Genomic DNA, 22,402 nt, shown 5'->3' on the forward strand with positions numbered 1-22,402 from the left:
TCGCAGCCCCGCAGGCGCTTGCCGGAGCAGCGCAGAGGCATTCGCCTTCCGCCTTTCCAGCTGGCGCGTTGGAGAGATAAACATTTAATCCTTTCGAGGAATGGGAAGAGGTGAAAAGAGAAACCGAGGTAGAAAGGGGGCACCGAGGCCTTCGGGTGGCTTTTTAAGGAACGAATAGCAGGGATGCAGATAAAAGAAAGGACTCGGCAGTTTGAGAAATGAGCAGCCGCACGAATTGGATTTGCTCCCGGTGGGATATGGATGTTGGGCAGAGCGTGGTGTCATAATAGGGAAGGCTAATCGGGCACAGCCGACCCTAAGGTCCACCTTCTAACCACGATCTGATTGGACGAGGGCTTGGCTCCGTGTTGCCGCGGCTGGTCTGTGCCATGCTCAGCGTGTATCTTCTTGCACCATCTCGGGCTTTGTGTAGGATGCAGATGCTGTGGTATATGGTTCTGTAATGTGCACGTAAATAACGTTTCCTGCACGCTCTTCCTCTTCAGCTGGAAAGCGCTCCTTGTGCATAATGGACTGGCCAGCGGGCGCGCGGGGTAGAGGGATTTATTTATATGTATATGTCATTGTCAGGATAATAACAAGTCACCGTCCACATATGTATGTTTCAATGTGTTCGTGCCCCGTGCCCCACGTCCTCCTTTTTAAAGGAGTGACACAGAGCGGGCCGTTTTGGGGAAACCTTTGGAGAAATGCAAAGAAGAAGGTGTGCGAGGCATGTTTTATTGGGGAACCGAGAGAGCAAATGCTTGAACACAAGATTCAAATTATGCTCTGCTTGGGACTGCAATGTGTTGGGCACCTACTGTAATTAGGCTGGGACGCCTACTCTTGTTTGTTTGTTTGTTTTGCTTCTTTTCCTTGATCTGGCAAACGTGTTCAGCCAGACAAAGAGTTCTCCAGGACCAGGGGAAAACGTTGGTTCGAAGACCATGTTATTTTTCTTCTCCTTCTTATCCCATCTCATCCTCTTCCTCACTGGGCACCCCCTATTCCATGGAAAGTAAAGATGGTGGCTGTCTGGGTGAGGGGTTCTCTAAGTTGCTGTTCAGTATGAGGTAAACAATGATCCAACTGCGGGATCAATAATTATCCACAGCAGTCTGAACACGGAATGTATTTATTTGCATTCTCCTTTAATTTTGGCCGTTTGCTGTACATATATATCTGTGAGAATGGTTGTCAATACAGCTCTTCATGGGTGTTTTTTTTTTTTTTTTTTTTTTTTTTGTACCACGCTCTTGCCAGATTATTTTATTTTCTGTTTTCCATAAGAGTACCTTGCATTGGTCATGTATGTTTTGTGAGGGGAAATGCAAGGGACTGGAGACCACTTTCCGTGTCAGCATGTCATCTGTCTTTAGGACTAATAAAAATAATGAGGGGACACATGAATGGGTGTCATATCCTATCATTCCACAGGCAGTTTTTTTTAAACCAGTGTTGTGCATGATTCCCGGGAGCAGCCCCCCACCTCCCTGCAATCAAACACTGCTACAAATACAGGAAGAAGAAATTATTTTCTTTCTTTGCCCCTTCTCCATTTGTGAAAATGTTTAAAAGTGGTGGGTAGTCACGTTTTTGAGTAAGATATTCTGATTTAATTGCAACTTGAAACTTTGTGACTTGGAGAGGCAGGGACTACGGAACTGGGACTGGTTCTTTTTGGGGTAGTGAGTTCAGGCCTCTTGTTTCTACTTGAACATTTCTAAAAGTTGCACATTTTAGCTACCTAGCGACAAAAATCACCCGGGGACTTTCTCTGCCGTTTCCTAGCAGGGGATGGTAAGGAAATAAAAGGATTTCGGCCTGCTTCCCTGACAGTTTGCTGTAATTTTGTAGAGTGCACAGGGACAAATTTAGCCTGTTCTGTGGATTAGGTTGCAGCAAAACCCCTGGAATTGTAGAGAGCTTCAAAGAATTGCAGCGTGCGTGCATGGAGAGTTCCAGAATAGAGCGGCATCTTTTCTGATTTTGAAGGTCTTCATAGGTGGGTGGGTGAGTATGGGAAGCCTGAGAGAAGACCTAGGCTGTGGGACTAAACCAGCTGCCCCAGGCAGAGTTGTTAAGTGAGTGCCTTGGTATGAGGGCCCTTCACTTGCCCTGCCTCCTCTCTTCCCTTCCTCTCCTTTGTATGCCCAACGCCTTCCTCTCGGATACCCCCTCATACCTTTCCTATCCTGCTCTCTGCTCCAAAATTACCCCGTATTTAAATATCCTGCTTTATAGTAGAATGGTCTCTAGTGGTGATCAACAGGAAGGCAACCATATGGTTTTGATTAAAGCAGTTCAGACTAAGATGTTAGTGACTGAAAAGCAGGGGTCAGTAGTCTGGCAGCTTGCTTCTGAAAAGTTTGCACACCTCTGCCCTCTACAGAGTCACCAACCTGTCTGTGATTGCCAAAAACAACCAACTCAGTGCTACTCCCATAGAATTATGAAGAAAAGATTGCCAGCAGCATGGTTTCCCAATTGTTCATTTTTACCCTGAACTGCTAGATTAAATTTGACATACACTGGTGACATTTACAAATATAGTTCTGGTAAAATAAAATTGAACATATGGTGGCACCAGTACTGAAAATTTGGATTTTTTTTCCTAATCGGGAGTTTAGCTCTTTGTTAGTTAACTGCCTGGGCCTCAGTTGCTCAGCTGTTAAATTGAAGGAGTTGGATGAGTTATAAGGGTCTTTCTAGTTCTTATACAGAATGAGTTTCTTGAGTTCTAATAGGCTGGAGAAGAAAAATAGAAGAATTTGGCCACTAACGTATAACAGAAGTAGCATATACTGGGACACTTGATAAATTATAGACATTTTCTGTTAGGGAGGCTTGTCTGAAGACCAGTTTTATTACTTTAATTTCTTCCTCAAAGACCCTTTTATTAAAACAAAACAAAACAAAAAACAACTTTCACTAATTTCTTCTTGGCTTGTTCGGTTCCTGGTATAGTCTACATGCTTTTTTCTCACCACTGTAAATCTCAAATGTATTCCTGTGAGTCATTAAATATATTTTTATTATTAGAATTACAGCTTCATGTATAAAATTTGAATCCTTTTATATAACAGTTGTAATGATGTTGTGAGTAACAAAGTCAACATCTTGTACAGATTCCTTTCTCATTAGTTATCACAGGGTGCTGGGGGACAAACGTGTTTTCTCTGTTACATATTGGAACAACTCAAGACAGAAGAGAATTGATTTTATTGAGGGTGTCACCGTACTAGGACATTTCTCAGAAAACCCTAAGACTGCTTTGGGGTTGGGGGAGGGAGGAAAAAGAGGGTTTTTTTTTAAAGTCATTTATTTTGTGTACTGAACCCCACATCCCATCACCCATCATTAATAGATGTTTTGCCCTTTTGGATTCTGGCTCTTAACTGTTTTGGATTCTGGATATGTAACTGTTTCTAGGCAAGTAAGTTGATCTCAATATTCTGGTTATTTATTGCTAAGTAACCTCCAAACTTAGTTGTTTAAAACACCGTATTTATTATTATAGCTCATAGTTCTGTGATTTGGCCAGGCTCATCTGGACACTTCCCACATGTGGTCTCATACAGTTGCAGTGAGATGTGGTTGGAATTGGAGTTATCTGAACGCTCTTTGGAGCGGGATGCCCAAGATGGTATACTCATATGACTGGCAGCTGATGCTTGCTGGGATCTTAGCCAGAGTCACTGGAGCATCTACAGAAGAAGCACCTACAGCGGCTTCTCCCTGTCTCTAAGATTTAAAGAAGCTTTCAGCCGGTTAAGGCTGCACTTAGAACTAGCAGTGCCACTTTTATCTATTTCATTGGTTAAAGCACTCATGCAGTCTGCTCAATTTCAAAGGGTGAAGAATTAGATGCCATCTTTTGTTGGAGAAGTGTCAAGGTCACATTGCAGAAGGTCATGTATGTTGTCATCTTCAAAAATTACAGTCTGCTGTATTAAGGCACTGAGCCTTAATTTCTTGTTTATAAAGGAAAGATAACATTATCTAATGGTGTTGTAGTTTCAGCAATTCAGTGAGATAATGTTTTACTCAGCATAATAGCTCAATATTTAACAAATGATAAATATCATTATTGTCTCCATATGTTATACTGGTTCCATACAGGGATATAGAACTTCTAGAATGCCTTACTCTAGTACTTTGGTATCATTACTACTAGGTAGTACTCTTAAGATCTGCCAAGAAGATGCAGCAAATGGATTCAATAGATTTTATAGTGACTTGTTAGGAAAAAATTCTATGGAAGTCGTGAATGATTTGGGAAAACCAAGTCATTTTTCTGTTCTCTTTGCTACAAAAAATTAGAAAAGCCTCAGATACTTGAGGCCAAATTTCTCTTTTGATGTGCTTTCAGATACATTGTGTCTTTAAGTGGAGGCTTATCTGGGGTTGATAGCAGAATCTTGCCTCTAATTTGCTTCCACGGGGCTTAAATTCAGAGAGGAGGGAGACTTAGGAAACCTTGTGGGGGGGTGCATCAAGTTGGAAGCTTTATCTTATGATTCACTATAAATTGCAAGTTGTTCTGGAATGATGATACATCAGCAGTTTATAAGTCATAATTTTTGTTTTAATTTGCTAGACATCTGTTAGCTTCGATGGCAACCATATGGGAATCTAAATTGCCTTTTGAATTACAGGGAGATTGTAGGAAGAAAGCTAAATATGGTTATGAAAGTGTCATATGGGAAAAGTGTAAGAAAGGTATAAAGTGGGGAAAGTAATTGAATATAGACTTGCTTAGTCTGGCCACTCCCTCCGTCGGGCAGTATGCAGGCGCAGGAGCATTCTCACTTGATGATGTACCCCGCAGATTGAAATGAAGCCAAGTGAGGAGAAGTTGGAAAACCAAATAGTGTTTCACCTACCGTAAAATTGCCAAAATGTTTCACTCATTTAGATGGGTCACTTTGTCTTAATGTCCATAATAATAGGCAAAAGGTGAAAGCAATCTGCATTTTTAACAGAGCTTTACACTCATGATGTCTTTCCTGTAAGACCTCAAATTGTCTTCCAAGGATATTATACCTTTGTGACACATGAAGAAATTGGAGTACAAAGATGTGGAGTAACTTTCGAGGTGTTGAAGAGCATCTCAAGGTTCAGGTTTGGAGTGTAAAGTCTCTTAACACTCTATGATAGCCCCAGCTTTTTGGGTAGAGACTTATTTTAGAAGATGCTTGTTATTCTAAAATAAAACATCAAGTAAGTCATTTACATCTGTTCATAATTGAAAAGTGATAAAGTTTTTGCATATGCCACGATTAACACCACCCACAAGCACAAAAATGTTAGGATGAAAATGTTCTTCAAGAATATGATGGAATAATTGGAGCCTATTGAAAGTTCATAAACGAAAATTGGAGTATTATAGACAGCATTCTTGAATCACATGTTTCTTTCTATGTGTAACACTGATGACTGTCTTAACATTTCTAAATTCCAAATCATCCTACTCCACTGGATTATAAGGGCTTCAAGTGTGGGGGCTGTCTCACTTTCATAAGCCCAGTGTCTTGCACATTGTCAGAAACACAGTAGATGTTTTAATAAACGTTTTGGCCAGGCATGGTGTCTCACACCTGTTAAATCCCAACACTTTAGGAGGCTGAGGCTGGAGGATGGCTTGCGTCCAGGAGTTTGAGACCAGCCTGGGTAACATAGTGAAATGAAACCCTTTCTCTACAAAAAAAGTTTGGGAATTAGCTGGGTGTGGTGATGCATGCCTGTAGTCCTAGCCACTTGGAAGGCTGAGGTAGGGGGATCACTTGAGCCTCAGAGGTTGAGGCTTCAGCTACACTTCAGAGTGATGGAACAACACCCTGTCTCAAAAAAAAAAAAAAAAAAAGTATGTTGAAGGAAGGAATTACAAAATCATCAGAAAGTATGTAGGAATCATCTCCTCTAACTTCCTAGTCAGTGAGGTGTTCTCCACTGTATCCTGCTGACCCTTCTAAGCACGGATCTGTTTTTGGACCACTTTAATTGTAGAGTTTCATCTGTTTTCAAACTAGATGTAATCTGCCTCTGCATAATTTCCATCCTCCTAATTTACTGTTCATTTCAAATTTTTTTTTGGAAACATCAAACCTATAGAAAAATTGCATGTGGTATAAAGAACTTGTCTTTATCCTGTTGGAGAAAAAGTTGCCAGCGTGATGGCTATCACACAAACAGATTAGTATGTATTTTCTGTAAACTGGAATATTCTCCTAGATCACCACAGTACAACCATCAACGCCAGGAAATTACCAATGATACATTAATAGTATTTAATCCTTAGACTTTGTCCAAGTTTCTCAGTTGCCTCCAATGATGTTTTAAAGCAAAAGAATCCAGGTCAGAACCACACTTAGTATTTAGTTACACCTTTTTCATCTCTTTCAGTAAGAATTATCATGTTCTTGATACTTTTGACAATTATAAGCCAGTTACTGTGTAGACTGTCCTTCAGTTTGTGTTTGTCTGCCCTTTCCACAAGCTTAGATTCAGGCTATGCGTCTTTGGTAGGCATAGTACAGAAATTATGCTGCATTCTCATTGTACCCTATCAGCGTGGCATTGATTTCTGTTTGTCCCATCACTGATGACGGTCACTTGATGAGGGTGTTGTCTGCCAGGCTTCTCTACCATATACTCTTTTCCCATTTGTAATTTATAAATATTTTATGGCAAATTACATTGAAACTATGTAAATAGCCTATTCCTCATCAAATTTTCAATCTATCATTGATATCAGTAAAAACTTATGATCTTTCTTTTTTTTAGTGTGTTTTAATGTTACTCTCTTCACTTACTTTATTTAAAATGGCCCTCAGTTTGGCCAGTGCAGTGTTTTCACGTTGGTTTGGCTCCGGTGCTCTTGCATCTCTCATCAGTCTTTGAGCACCCTCTTGCTCTCTGGCAGAATAAGACGTTCCAAACTCATTTTGTGATTTACCTGTGTCTTGAATGATATAAAATATCATAATATAAAAGACTCATTTATCAAAATATGAAAGACTCATCTTCCTTCCCCATAGTCCTTCATGACTTAAAAATAGCCATCATGTCATTCCTAAATCTTCTCTTTTCCACCTTTAAAAGCTCCTGATTCCTCCATGTGTTTACACTAATGATGTTTTTCTTGTAAGCATCTCAAAGAGTCTTCCAAACATGTTATATCTTTGTGACATGAAATCGGAGTACAGAGATGTGGAGTAACTTTTGAGGTGTTAAGAGCATGGCAGGGTTCAGTTTTAGAGTGTCAAATCTACATATACTGTTTCCAGATTGTTCTTTGCCCTGGTCATGGGGCTCTGCCTGGGGTCCCATTTGGACACACCTCTGTTAATGCAGCAACCAGCAGGGAACACGTTGTTCACAGGCCTTTCTAACCATCAGAGAGCAGTAAGCTGTTACGCTTGAACTCTCCCTTCAGTCCCTAGGCTGTGCTGTGCCAGGTGGCAGAAGCCTCTGCTACTGTCTGGAATTGACCTTGAGTAAGTTACTTTCACAGATTAGTTCCTCAGTTGCTCATCTAAAAAACTGGAAAATAATTTTCTGCAAAGTTGTTATCCAGTATTATGTAAGATCATGCATATCAAAGAGCTTCATAAATGGTAAATCTCTAAATACAAATACTAGTTATTAAACCAGGCTAAACCGCACTTGCTTTTCCCGGCAACCAAGGAGCACCGTTGGCTTGAATTCACTTTTTAGTGAAATAAAACCTTCACTTTTCCAAGTGAACTCTATTAAACCATCCCCCTAAGCTATGCGCTAATCAGAAGCCCTAACCCTCCAGTTAATTGTTTGAATTTAGATTTAGTTCTGTTTATTTCTCTCATTTGAATGTCTTATTCTGGCCCAGTGGATTTCAAACCCGCTACCAGTATTTCTAGGCTTCCTTGAGGTGTTATGTGGGTGGGTGGGTCTGTGCTGGTGGGGTGTGGGCTAAGCCGTGTCTCTCTTTCCCTCAGAAAAGCTCGGCTATTAGTTTGATATTTTGGGATGCTAAGAAAGATTTTTGCTTGAAAAAAGGGATCCCACCACTTAAGAAAGAAAAGAACCAGTATTCTAGCCTTTAGATGTTTTTGAATCTTGATGGCCAAAGTACATTAAAAAAAAATTAGTCCTCGTGTGGGTTTTATCTCTTGGAATCTCTTCATGGACGGGAAGTCCCTCTTACTAACTAGGTGTGACTTCTGTAGGATTAGTTGGGATTAGTAGGGATTTCACCCCTTTATGCATATAGTGTAGCAGCCTGATTAGTAAAAATTTCAGTCTTCCCATTGGGAGATCTGGTTCAATAGGTCCATCCAGGATGGGGCCCTGGAATTTCTATTAAGAAAAAAATCAAAACTTCCTGCAAGTCTGTGATGCCCAACCTAGTTTGAAAAGCTCTCGCTTGTTTTTCTTGGGAAGGTGTGGCCTCTCCTTTGCGTTGCCTCCTGGAGGCTTGTTTTCCTGGTTGGGTGGGAGAGCTGGGCGTGGGTGGTGTAGAGCAGTGACCAAAGGATGACTGATTTCACCAGCACATAAAGCTACTGTTCTTTGCTTACAAGAAAAAAAAATGGCCTATTTTATCCCTCGTGGAATTTTTTTATTAATCCAAAAATGCCAGTTTATTTTTAAACCTGAAAGCCCTAAAAACAAAATGAGAAAAATCTCTTCAAAGAGAACCTCTAGTGCTGCAGTTAGTATGCTAACAATTAGCATCTTATAGTGCTAGAAGCTAGTCATTCAATGGATAGGCACGGTGAAGAGCTAGACTTTTTGTTCCCTTGCTCTGCTTGTCCTGGACTACTTTGCATATATCAATGCAGTTGAGTAGATCTAACTGTAGGCACTTAACAACCGCAGACCACCCTCTCCTTAAAAAAAAAATCAGACCCCCCGTCCACTGTTGCTGTTCCTTTCAGCCTCCATTTTCTGGGGCTTTCTTGTTGGCCTCCAGCCCCGACTGTGCTCAGTTTGCAGGAGGGGAGTTGCTTTCTGCATCAAGGTCTGCATGACAGGTTCATTGATGCGGTGGAAGGGACATTTCTCTTCCCGTATCCGAACTTGCGGCACTGCTGCAAGGTTGATGGTAAAGCAAATGCAATCTGGAACACTATTTGCCAGTGTTCTTTAGAAAGCTTCAGTGTGGGCTGGGTGGGGCGGGGGCCAAAAAAAAAAGAAAGCTTCAGTGTGGAATATCTGGATTATGCATAATGTTTTCCTGTTACTTCTTAACGTTCTTTCTTTCCTCCACCCCCTTTAAAAGAAATTTAGATATTTGTTTATGGCTGGGTTCCTAAAGTAGAAATCTTTTGAAAAATGAAATTTTGAATAAAAACCCATATTATTTCTCTGAGATGTTTTACTGGGTCTAACACCACTCCTTTTATTAAAAAAAAAAAAAAAAAAAAAGCAAACCAGAAAAGCCAACCAAACAAAACTCTGTGTATAAACTCTGTGGTTAGCACTGTGATACTATCTATATGTACATAAAGGATTGTTAATTATGAATCCCAAGGTATAATTTTTAAGTAATATAATCACTAATCCCAATTACAAAATGGTGTTTTTGTGGATGGCAAAACATTTACAAATGGCAAAACATTTTGGCTCTCCTCACTGAAAGGGAAAAGTCATGTTCTATACCACTTCCAGCTACTATTTACTATTTTGATAAGTATTACAAGGCATAGGGCTCTTTTTACTTGTTGGAAAATTTTTCTAAATTACACTTGGCACTAAGGCTCGAATTTCTAAAAATCTGGAGGGAACAGCTGGTGCTCTAATAAATATTCAGGCCAGCTATTTTAATGCGTTGTACTCAATTAAGTAGTCCTAATAAAAGACGAATACTTGACTTAAGCATTTCTCAAAGCATAATGTTGTGCTTCCAACAAAAACTTCCTCCAACTGTTGATATTTCCCCCCAAGCAGCCTTAAAATTAATTCTGCCAAGTAAGTAGTCTAATCACTGATGATGGATTTAATTCGAGAAGTTAGTTCTGTTTTAAGGTATAGTTGTATCAATATGGCCCAACCCTTTAATTGGAGACCTCACAGGTCACTGACCTCTTAGAAGAATTCTTTGTGTGGTTCAGTATGAGAGAGTATTGAGAGATTCATCCTCACTTGGGCATTCTGGTACCCTGGTGGTGGGAGGTGCAGAAAGTCTGCTTTAAAGAGTTTAGACTTTGCGTGTGTCTGGATTTTTACCCAGCTACGTTCCCAGGCTTGTGACCTTAGACGTTACTTGTCCACTTTTCAGTTAAGTCTCCCCTTCATCTGCAAAATGGTATATTTAGTAGTATTAATATTATTAATAGTAGTATTAAGATAAATGTCTACCTCAGAGTTGTGAAGACTCGAAGAGTTAATATGTATAAACTGCTTAGAATAGTCGATAGGTATTAGCAATTATTATTCTGTTTTCCTCAACTGCCCGTAATTTCTTTTGGTTGTTTTCCCTTCTTTCAGAATCATTAAAATATTCTTACATTGTAACATATGTTTTTTGTTCTCTGTAATATTCTGCCTACATAAGTGCATTCTCAAAATAACTAAAAGGAAAAAAAGATCTAACAAATGTTCGCAGTGTTCTTTTCATTGTGATGAGTGGCACGCAGTTCTTATCATGGATACCAGACCATGAATTCGCTTCTATTGTTTGTTGTTAATTTTCCCGTTTTTCTTTACCCAGTTAGATTCACTATTTTTTTTTTTTTTCAAAACCAAAGTGTCTCCTGTTAGTATTTTGTACTGGGAAGTTGAGTTTCTGATGGATAGCTATGGTGTTAGCCCCAATACCTGGGTGGGGTGGGGAGGATGCAAACACTTTATCAACATCTGTTAAATCTGGGCATTCTGGAACTATCTAGATGGCTGTAACTACATGTCTTTACTTCTTTATGGTATCATAAATCCTGCATATTTTGGTTATTTTTTTACTCTGTATTTCACATAAATTCTTCAGGTTGTGAAGGTGAAACTTGAGTCAGTGATCCAGATAACTTGGGTTTTCCCCTTGTATGTCCTTCCAGTTGATGCAGAGCTAGGATTTTGGATTGAACTACCTGGATCATTGACTCATCATCTTGGGGAATGAGAGACTCACTGGCTTCTCCTCTAGGGCATAAATGGGATCCAACGAGAGCTTGTGCCTTTTTTTTGCCACCTGTACTGTCGCCTGACACAGAAGGCACAGGCTGTCACATTTCCAAGTTTCATCTTCCATAACTGGGCTCAGCTCTGAGAGAAAGGTCAGGCATGATAAATTAGTAGGTGCAAGGAGCCTTGTCACTCATTCCCATGCAGAAGGCATGCTGAAAACCCCAGCCCTTTAAGGGGAAGTGGGGGATTAAGGGAGAAGTTTAAGTAGAACTTTTACTATAGTTTTTATTGGTAAAAAAGAATGATGTATGTAGCACAACAGGATTTTACAGAAGCATGTTTAAAGTCATTCCTAGCTTACCACAAACACCCCTAAAACTGCTGGTGTAGATTCATTAATCAATGTCACAGTCCTCAGGTGGGTTGTGACTCCTTGTTAGTGAACACCAACCATATGACTTCCCTTGGTCCTCCTGACCTCCACTAGCTGATTTCAGCGAATATCAGGATTTAGGTAGCCACCTGATGATATAAAGCAATGAGTCCCAAGGTTCAGCCATTTGTAAACTACCTGCATGGTTTTGGACAAACTCTTGTGTCACCCCGTAGTTTCTCAGATTTTAATATGCATACATGTCGCTTGGGATATCTTGTTCAAATGTGGATTCTGGTTCAGTAGGAGTAAAGGGGCCAAAGATCCGGTTGGTATCTTTAGCAAATGCCCAGGCGATGCCAATGCCTCTGGCTCACTGATCTCACTTTGAATCACAAGGATCTAGTCCATCTGAAACAATCTTTTCTTTTAAATTGACTCTGATTTTAAATCTTAAATACATTTAAGATTTAAATATATTTAAACAGGACTGTGAAAAGTATCACTATTCAAATGCATATGATGACAAATATGACTTATTAACTTCTACCAGCAGGTAGTTATTGGTACCTGCTGGTAAGCCTGAGTCAGAGGCCTCTTTTCTTTTGTTGTAATGGAGGTTAACAGGTGTACCAAGGTTTCGACATTCTGACATCAAATGGAGACTTTTTCCTTAACTGGACCAGAGGATTAAAAGATAGTTGAAAAGCAGTGACTTTCTTAGTGAAGGATATTTAATGCTGCATTCTGAAACTGTCTCTTCTGGTACCACAGGTCACTAGGGAATCTCACTTTGGGGAACGCTTGTGTTTAAGTAATTTGTAGCAAGGCGTGTATTTATAAGCTGAAATCTATTAGTGAGATGGATGGATCCCTAGAGATAAAATGTTTGGGGAATGTGTTTAAATGTTTGCATACTCCATGTTCTGTTTTCTGTTAGGGGTGTGGGAGAGAAGAGGGGCATCCCCCATTTCTGAAAAGTTGCTAACCCTAGGGTCAGTGAATAGTTATATCTTAGGTATGAAAGGGAAAATGCTTTGGGAAATTGTATCTCAGGCTACCAGGAAGTCAACCTTAAATACTGAGGAACTGTATCTCAGGTGCCTCCTCCCTCCTCTTCCAAGTTACTGTAGGTATTGCTTAAGGTCAGTTTTAGAATGTGTCTATTTATTTAATGCATTTTAAAAATAGGGTGCTTTTATATTGCAAAAACAATACGACAACATCAATATTACTTTTTTAAAGGAAATTTACCACAATAATATTTTCTTTTGGTTCAACTATATTAAAAGTGGAAACTCTTAGTCAAGTGCTCTGAGAACAGTGAACACACACTTCAGAATGAAAAAAATATTTTAGAGTTTCAGTTGTATTCACCTATGACAACTTGAATTTAGCAAACCTTAATTAACTTTTTAAAAGAAAAAATGTGCTGTTACATTAGTGGCTTTTAAACATTTCTTCTGACTTTACCAGCCTTTCCCCCTTAGGACAACATTTAAAATAAGTGTTTTCAACATACAGAGCAAATACCTTGTGAATAAACATCAATTTCACACAACCAGAAAAACAAAATAGAATCAATACATCTCCTTTAGGCATTTGAAAAACTCTATACTTTTAAAGGGAGAAGTTATAATTAAGTAACAGGAAAACTAAGCCCCAGGAAACCAGGCCGTTCGTTTTAAATGTTTTGCAGCCTGACCCTATGGAGGCGGAAGACTAGGGCTAGAAACTTCCTGAGCACCTGTTTCGTTGTTGGTGCCCTACTTACCCAAGGATGGGCAGCAACTGCCCACGTAGCAGCTCCTGTGAGAAAGCCCGCTCTGTTTTTGTTTTTAATCTCTTAGCTGGAATCCTAGGGAAACTAGTGTTCTCTTTGGTACCAAGTTCTTTTGGCTTCGTCTATTGGATTTTGAAAGAATAAGTTGAATTAAGGGATGTCTAGATGATACAACTATATATGGCATTTTCATAGTTTTTCCTAACCCTACAAGATTAATAGTCCCTAATATTCTCTCTGTATGCTTTGATTTTGCTATGCAGTGAAGATTTGAAACAATTGCACAAAAATTTGAAAACAGTGTTTTACTTGTCATTTTTAAAGATACAGAATCACTATTTTAGAAATGAAAGGCTAGGGGTCTCAACAAATTGAAACGTATTTTGTGAAATACATAAATATGTATTCCACTTAAATATTGATATACTTGGTTTTTAAAATATGTATTATCAATATATATCCTTCGTGCTTATTCAATACTGATCTATATCCTTGGACTTTTTAAAAAAAGTATAGTCATGTGTCGCTTAACAGGGGGTATGTTCTGAGAAACGAGTTGTTACCAGATTTCATCATTGTGCAAACATCATAGAATGTACAACACAGATGGTGTGTAGCCTACCACACACCGAGGCTGTATGGCACAGCCTATTGCTCCTGGACAACAAAGTTGTACAGCGTATTACGCTACTGAATACTGCAGGCAATTATAACACAATGGTGTTTGTGTGTCTAAACATACACAAGGTACAGTAAAAATATAATATTAAAGATAAAAAATGGTACACCAGTATAGGGCTCTTACCATGAATGCAGCTTGCAGGACTGGAAGTTGTTCTGGGTGAGTTAGGGAGTGAGTGGTGAGGGGCTAGGACATTATGGTACACAAATTACATTAAATTTACAAAACTTTATTTCTTTCAATAATTAACCTCAACATACTGTTACTTTTTTACTTTATTAACTTTTTTTAAGCTTTTTTATTCCTGTAATAACACTTAGCTTAAAAACACATTGTGTAGTTGTACAGAAATATTTTCTTTATATCCTTACTCTATAAGCCTTTTTTAAAAATAATTATTTTTTATTTTTAAAACTTTTTAAAATTAAAAATGAAGACAGAAACACACACATTTGCCTAGACCTACACAGGATCAAGATCATCAAGATGTCACTAGACCATGGGAATTTTTCCAGCTCCATTAGAATCTTCTGGGACCACAGTTCTGTCATTGATTACAATGTCATCATGCAGTGTGGGACTGTAGGTATGTACTGTCTTTGGAAGAAGAGGGAGAAAGAAAAACTACAAGAAAAACAAGAAAAACTACCTAAAAGACCATATCACCTCTAAATATTTTCATTCATGATAAGAGACTAAAATTTCCTTATTGTCGTGTACTATAAATATGCAAACTAAATAAACTTGTTTTAAAGTTAAAAGCTAGAGATCTATTTTAGAATCTAACACATAAGCAGAAAAAAAAATTTGTGGTTATTAGTTGGAGGCTAGAAAAGAAACTCTTTGAACTATGAAATTACTGAGTCTTAGCTAGAAACTCTAAGAAATCATTAATTATTGCTAAGAACCTTTTAAAATGTAGTTTTAAAGTTTAAGTGTTCTTTCTATGGAATTTTTTCCTCACCTACCCCCTTCTTTCTGTGATTCTAATTCCAAAATTGAGAAGACAGAGCTTTTTACTTTTAGGGAAGCGAAATCTCTTTCTCGCTCTCAAAAGGTTGACCTGCTAATGAAAGAACAGAAGGTTGGAATTCTTGTGAGCAGGAATTGCTGTGCAAATACTTAATTCATTGTTATTTGGCCGATCTTTTTAGCACCCAAGTATTAGAACTATTCATTAATTGGTCTTTTGCGGCCCTGACTGTGTAATCCTAGGACTTACATGTTGAAAAGGGACCTCACAAATCAGTTGGGTCCTAGTTTTTACTACTCACTGTTCCTCACTTTGCCCACCCTTTTCATAGTGGAATCCTTTATTTTCCTAACCAAAATTGTAGGCAAAGCCCCCAGTTTATAAAACAAGGAACAGAGCTGCTCTTCTGGGAGCCCAGTATCTCAGGTGGCTCAGGTTTCTTGGTATCACTGTGTAGGAGAAGCGTGCAGAGGGGATGGGGGAGTCCTTGTGGATTTTACCCATGGGTGGAGATTGAGCTGAGACTGGTGGAGAAGGCATCTGCTTACTGTTTATATGTTGCATTAGGATGAAGTCGACACTTGGCCTGTGTTCTTTGTAGAATGTGGGCACACTGAGTTGCCCAAGTTGCCAAGTCCCAGCACTTTGACTCCATTTGGTTCCATTAAACGGTTTTGGTGCAGTTGTTTTGATTAACATCAACCTTGCTTATGTTAAGTGACTATTCAGGTTATTTATTATGCGTTACTCTTATGCTTTGGAATGAGCAGACTCAGAAACCTCTGCTTCATATGGATTCCATATGTGGCCTTAAAGTTAGCAGAAACACAAAGGTTTCCAATTAATTTGCACATAAAATTACATATTGAATAAATTAAGCTTGATGGCATAGGCATTATTTGAAATTCTCTGTCGTCTTTAATATTGTTTATATTTCGTTTAAACAAGCTATTAGGTGTTTGAAGGTTCTGTGGTGATGAACATAATCTACACATTCACATATGTCCTATCTGGTTTTTTATTACACAATGCAGATATCCATGGAATTTATTTTATTGTTTTATATTGAAGAGCTCCAGATAGTAGGAGATGACCAAAAAAAGGTGGGGATAGGCTGGGCATGGTGGCTTATGCCTATAATCCCAGCACTTTTGGAGGCCAACGCGGGCGGATCACCTGAGGTCAGGAGCTGGAGACCAGCCTGACCAACATGGAGAAACCTGGTCTCTACTAAAAATACAAAATGAGCCGGGCACGGTGGCACATGCCTGTAATCCCAGCTAACTCTGGAGGCTGAGGCAGGAGAATTGCTTGAACCCAGGAGGCGGAGGTTGTGGTGAGCTGAGATCGTGCCATTGCTTTTCAGCCTGGGCAACAAGAGCGAAACTCTGTCTCAAAAAAAAAAAAAAGAAAAAAAGAAGGAGATATTTACTCTTTATTTCTGTGATTTAACTTTTTCTCCTCACCTCTTCCCAATGCTAGGCAGAGAATATTACAGCGTGTAAGACAGTGGTTAAGGGTGAGACTGCCTGGGTTCAAACATGGGCCTCGATATTTCCAAGCTGTGTGACCATGGATGGTTACTTTATCACTTCGAACTAATCCTTTTGGGCAAAAAGTGGGTAACAGTAGTGGTAACCTCTAGGATCATTGTAGAGATTCCATGAGATGATGTACATCCAACCCTGAGCACTGAGTGAATGTTGACGTGATAATTAAGGGACCAGTAGGTGACCAGTCAGGGGACTTGCTGCAGGCTTTTGCTTCACTGTCACCTGGGAAATTGTCAGTGTCCAGACTCTTAACTTTCCTTGTTGGGAAAGTGTACCCTGAACTTGTCACCTATGCCAGGCTTCGTTTCCTTTGTCCCCCATCCATTGGAGGAGAGTGTATCTCTGTGCTTTCCTTTGGCAACTGGAACTGAGGGTTTTCTCACCAGTGCAACTGCAGTGTTTCCCTCCTCCTGGACAGTAATTTCCTCTCGTGTAGCCGCAGCTGTCCACCACATCCATTCCTGGCATGGACTGACCAGTCCTCTCTTTCTGGATAATGATGCCAACATTTCTTTTCTTCTTTGAGACGAAGTTTTGCTGTTGTTGGCCAAGCTGGAATGCAATGGCACGATCCTGGCTTACTACAACTTCCGCCTCCTGGGTTTAAGCGAGTCTCCTGCCTCAGCCTCCTGAGTAGCTGGGCTTATAGGCACACACCACCATGCCTAGCTAATTTTTTTGTATTTTTAGTAGAAATGAAATGTCACCATGTTAGCCAGGCTGTTCTCGAACTCCTGAAGTCATGTGATCCGCCCGCCTTGGCCTACCAAAGTGCTGGGATTACAGGCATGAGCCACTGCACCTGGCCTGCCAGCATTTATGTCTTACCTAGGGGATCATTTTGAGGCCACAGACCTATCTGTTTCATTTTTTTTAATGGTAGTGTGTACAGAACATTACAATTTCCATAAAATCATGTATATAAATATGCCTAGAAAACTACCTGAAATATAGCAGCTATCTCATAATTACTAATTGAAATATGTTAGTTGAATCTAAAGTAATTTTCTTAGCTTAGGAACAAAATTAGCATCCATCTGGGTCTCTCCACAAAAATTTGTAATGTGTAAAAATAGGCACGTTTAGGAAGTTGCTTAATTTATTAATATATACTTCACTTTGATGGCAATTACAGATTCTCTAATTGAATTTATGTTTGCATGATTACAGTTTTTGTGCAAACCATGTTTATGGGCTGCTGAACTCTAAGGAATCTGGCATTTTAAATTATTCTTCACTGTCTGAGAAGTAAAAATATGTCTAAAAAAAATCATTGATGTTATGGTAAAGGAAAGCTGCCTCCCTTCCCTAAGTTAGTGCCTTTCAGAGTGTGAGCATTTGTCAAGTGGAATTCTGATCATTTTTCATTTTCTGAGCTATTATAAGTGCTTTCTCTTCCTTTATCATAAGTGGTTTTTCTTCCCTTAACCATGATTTCTGGAACAATGTTTTGACTGGATTGAGACCAGCTTCTGTCCTATCCACTATTCATTCATTTCTTGATTTCTAGTGCATTTCTAAACATAGATAAGTTTCTATGAAGAAGGTGAAACAGAAAGAAAGGAAAGAAGCAAAAGCTGGGTTGGGTCACCATATTGAGGGAAGGATATGCTTGTGGGGAATCCTAGATTGTGATATTGGAGTAAACAGTTAAATTACGGGGTGAGGCCAGGTGAGGTGGCTTATACCTGTGATCCCAGCAGTTTGAGAAGCTGAGGTGGGAGGATTGCTTTAGGCCAGGAGTTCAAGACCAGGCTGGGCAACAAAGTGAGACCCTGTCTGTACAAAAAAGAAAAAAGTTAGTTAGTTACAGTGGGGTGTGCCTGTTTTCCCAGCTACTCTGGATGTGGAGGCGGGAGGATTACTTGAGCCCAGAAGTTCAAGGTTGCAGTAAGTTGTGATTGTCCACTGCACTCTGACCTGGGCAACACAGCTAAACCTTGTCTCGATAATTAGATTAGGGTAGCTAGCTAGATAGATTAGATAGATAAGAATTCCTTTCCAGTGAGAGGCATGTGCTGCTGCTTTTGTAATCCATGATATGGAGAGTGTAGCAGGGGATTCATGTGGAGGAGTTGCTAAGACCGTGAACCTCGCTAAGGATAGTCATCTAAGTTCGGGAATACACACAGATTGTTGGGAGACACTTCTCCATGGGTCTCTTGTGCTCTTGCATGTCTTACTGGGTATGTCAAGAACGTTCTTTACCTGGGCCATTTCTTAGTGTTGTATTTGCAGTGAGCAGCCTCTAGGGATGAAGTAACGTCTTTTTCTGGGAAAAAGACTGACTTACCCTCACTCACTGCTTACTGTAAATCAGCAGGTTCCCCAAGCATAGATTCCTCAGCTGGACGCACACCCACCGCACGGCCAGCTGCCATCTGCGCCCCTCAGCACTATCTCCACTGGACTGATGCAAACATGATGTCTGTATCATGATGTGAATAATAAAGTCCTTTGTCCGTGACCCAGGAGCCTCATGTCTTCTGCCAGCTTCCATGAAACAGCAACAAGCTAACTTATTACCTTGCTAATAGGGTAAAATCAAATTAAGACCAGATACAGGTGGAAGTTCCTGGAGGGTGCTGCTCTAGAAGGGGCCTGGAAGCACCATGTCCCTTTCCCTATACCTTTACCTGTGAATCTATTCATCTGCATCTATTGTAATTTTTTAAAATAATAAACTAGTAAATGTAAAACAACCAGAACAAAGAAACCAAATGGTTGTGTATTACATATAAGTTGATACCTAGCCAGCTAAATGCATTCAGATGTGTCCTGTTTAGGAGATAATCACCCGGGCCTCCCCAACAAAGTGTGGTTTAAAGGGTGATGGTGGGGTGGCTCCTTAGAGCATCTCAGCTATCCTAGACCTGATGGAGACTTCACAGGCATTTCATATCTGTGCCTCTGGCCAGTATATCTCCAGGGAACTGAGAACTGAGGGATACCAAGGCGTCTTTACCAACATTGTTGTATCTTGAATGAGGCAACATGTAAAACTGTGACACATGGGAGTGCTTGATTTTTGAGCGTGCAGAGCAACAGCTTCCAGTGTTGGTGGGCAGGGGCCGGAGAACCTGTGGCATCAGGAGCCAAGACATCCCCGCTGGGCACGACTATAGCGCAGGCAGAGGCAAAGTGCAAAGGTGGTCAGACATCTGGCCCTGAAAGTGTAAGAGACAGGTGGGAAGGTCTAGGCCAAGACGGTGGAGCAGAGTTAAGGAGCAGGAGGAGCCAATCTCGGAAACAGGCTGGCTCTGTTGAAATTGGACTGAGGCAGATATTTTCTTTTTCTTTTTACCTTTAAGCCCTGTTGGACTTGAAGGGAAGATAATTTCTAAGTTTACTTTTTGATATTTATAGGATGAAATGCTTTCAAGCAGTCAGTTAACCAACCTATTGGAAAGTGAGATCACCTCAAAGCTGGTTTGGGCAATTTAGAGAAGCACTTGTAATTCAGTTATGCAGTTGATGAAAGTCGAATAAAAACACTTGTTCAGAACAATTATTTTTGTACCGTTTGTGATAGAGCTGTAAAAGTGTATACTTGTTAGCTGCTACAAGTTTTGGCTCCTCCCCTCATCAAAAGAATAATATACCTACATAGTAATTAGGCCTGAAATTAAGATTCTGGATTTAAAGAGGACTCACAGGGCTCAAATGTGAGACAAGATGTGGAAATTCCATTCCTGTTGTTTCCAAAATGAGTCTTATTGACATTTAGTCAAAACTAAATTCTAAATAATATTTGATAATATGTGAATATTATTAACTGCCTGTTGTCGTTAGTTGAGATCCATGATTACTGCTGGAATCCAGGGATTCAGGTATTGAAAAATGATGGATCAGGAAGTGGATTTTAATGGGGAAGTATCTGTGGGAGAGTGACCTCTTATCCCTGAGGGCTGCCATGTGCAGCTACACAGGCGGTGAACTGCACAGCTCCCTGCAATGCGTGTGATGCTCCCTGGAGTTGTACAGTGTGACAGTGCTGTGTGCACTGAGGGCAGGGGAAACGGCAGTCCTTCAAAGGCTTAAGTAAGTGGCATAGAAAGTGGACAGTCCTTTTAAGTTACATGGCTTCAGACATTTCTGTTAGTGTGATAACTACTGCCTGTGCCTCTCACTCTTTGAAGAGGAACTTGCTGGTGCTGGGAAGCTTCCTACCAAGGGGGAGGGTTCCTCAGCCTGACAAGGACTGCTTATCAGGTGCTTTGGTACCCTATAGACTGGGCTAAGAAACTTCACACCAGGGTCCACTCTCTAGCTGGTCTCCACTGGGTATAGGGAGACCAAAAGACTGCAGTTGCTGAACCTCTGTTACCGTACCTTTGAAGCCAAGTAAACAATTTGTTCACTTACGTTAATCAAAGAATAAGCTCGATCATTCATGTTCAACATAGTTAACTCTTGTTTGTGAATTAATAGTCTGGCTATAATTACATTTGACTTTTGAATCCAGTATATTTGTCATCCAGATGAAGAGGCTGCCAGCCGCATTTTTTTCCAGCAGTTTTACTTTACTTTGTTTTAGTTTTATATACAAGGTGTTAATTTAAGTGCACAGATTAATAGAGATAATTTTTCTATGTAAAATTATTTGTACAGCATACCTCTGTAATTTCTCACTGACATCGTCCTTCCCCAAAGCTCTACTCTCCCCACTGTGCTGCTGGAGATTTCTCTAGTGGCAAATCTGATTGTGTCATACTCCCGTGCTTTAAATAGCTAAATATTCTAAATTTGGAGAAGATTAAAGCCAAGCACCGTTATAGGAACCTTCCCTACCTGTCACCTCTGATATTTTCTCATCCATATTCTGTTCCACAGTCCTACCCGTATGGAGAAAAGGAGTAAGCATATTTGATGTTCATTATAAAATATTCAGGCTCCCTAGGTTCAGGGATCCTCCACTGTAAAGCAGTTCACTATGTATGCAGGCGTCGGTCCTTTTCCCACCACCCTATGGGAATTGGGACATGCAGAACTGCCACATTGTGCCCTTACTTACATTTCTTGACTCGGTAACTTTGCACTTACCTTTGCTTTAAATGATATTTCTGCCATTTCTGTTTGCCTTCCATCAAAGGCATGGTGTCTGTCTTTACAATAAAAGATTGTGAAGAATAAAGAGGTAATGAATACGGAGCTCTTACCTCAGGGCTTGGTAAGAGCCTTGCTGCTGCTGTTGTTACTCTTGCAAGACTTGGTTCCAGAATCATACCCTTTGGGCACTCCTTCCTAAACTTCCTCTATCCCTACCCCATCATTTAGGGGGACCCTATTTAGCAGTTCAGTCCTTATATATTCCTTATAGCTCTTTTTTTTTGGAAATACTTTTAAAATCACAAAGAACACGTAATTCTATAATGATACTGAAAAGAAGGAGTATTTGTGTAATTTTCTTCTGGCCAGTTGAATAGCATCTATAGAGAGGGGGCTGTAAAACGCCTTCAGCTACAGAGTGCTAGTCTGGCATGTTGTGCTTTTTCAGTTTGAATGGCTCTGGGCAATCTGTTTTTCTGTAGTCTCTCTTTTTTTTTTTTTTTTCGTTCAGCACCTTATTTTCCACCTGATGGTCTTTGATTCACAGCAAATTGTTTGTTTTCTAAAGGATAAATCAAAGGTGGGTTTAAATGGTTCAAATACAAGCTGGCTATTAAACTGTGAGTTTTACAAGCTGTCAAATCATATGGGCTGTGTTCTATCTAGCTGGATCCACCATTGGAACCATTCTAAGCCATAGTGAAAAGATAACAGATATTAGCCAATAAAACCCTTCCTCATGTAGGGATTCATTGTTGGGTTAGTACCTCCACAGGGTGAACCATCAGGGCCAGGCTTGCCACCGTGACCCCTCTGATGCTGAGTCAGTTAGAGGACCCATTTCTCACTGGTCTTTGAGTTCCGTACAGGATAGGACCTG

General features: G+C 40.0%; 1 protein-coding gene across 2 annotated transcripts in view; it reads left to right on the forward strand.

Annotated features, from left to right (window-relative positions):
* The window catches only part of TSPAN5 (tetraspanin 5), a 185,774-nt gene that overhangs the window by 667 nt on the left and 162,705 nt on the right, over positions 1 to 22,402 (forward strand). The window lies entirely within an intron of this gene.

The sequence above is a fragment of the Sapajus apella genome, unplaced genomic scaffold (assembly GCF_009761245.1).
Source record: "Sapajus apella isolate SASKATOON/1434 unplaced genomic scaffold, GSC_monkey_1.0 scaffold124, whole genome shotgun sequence".
Classification (NCBI taxonomy): Eukaryota; Metazoa; Chordata; class Mammalia; order Primates; family Cebidae; genus Sapajus; species Sapajus apella.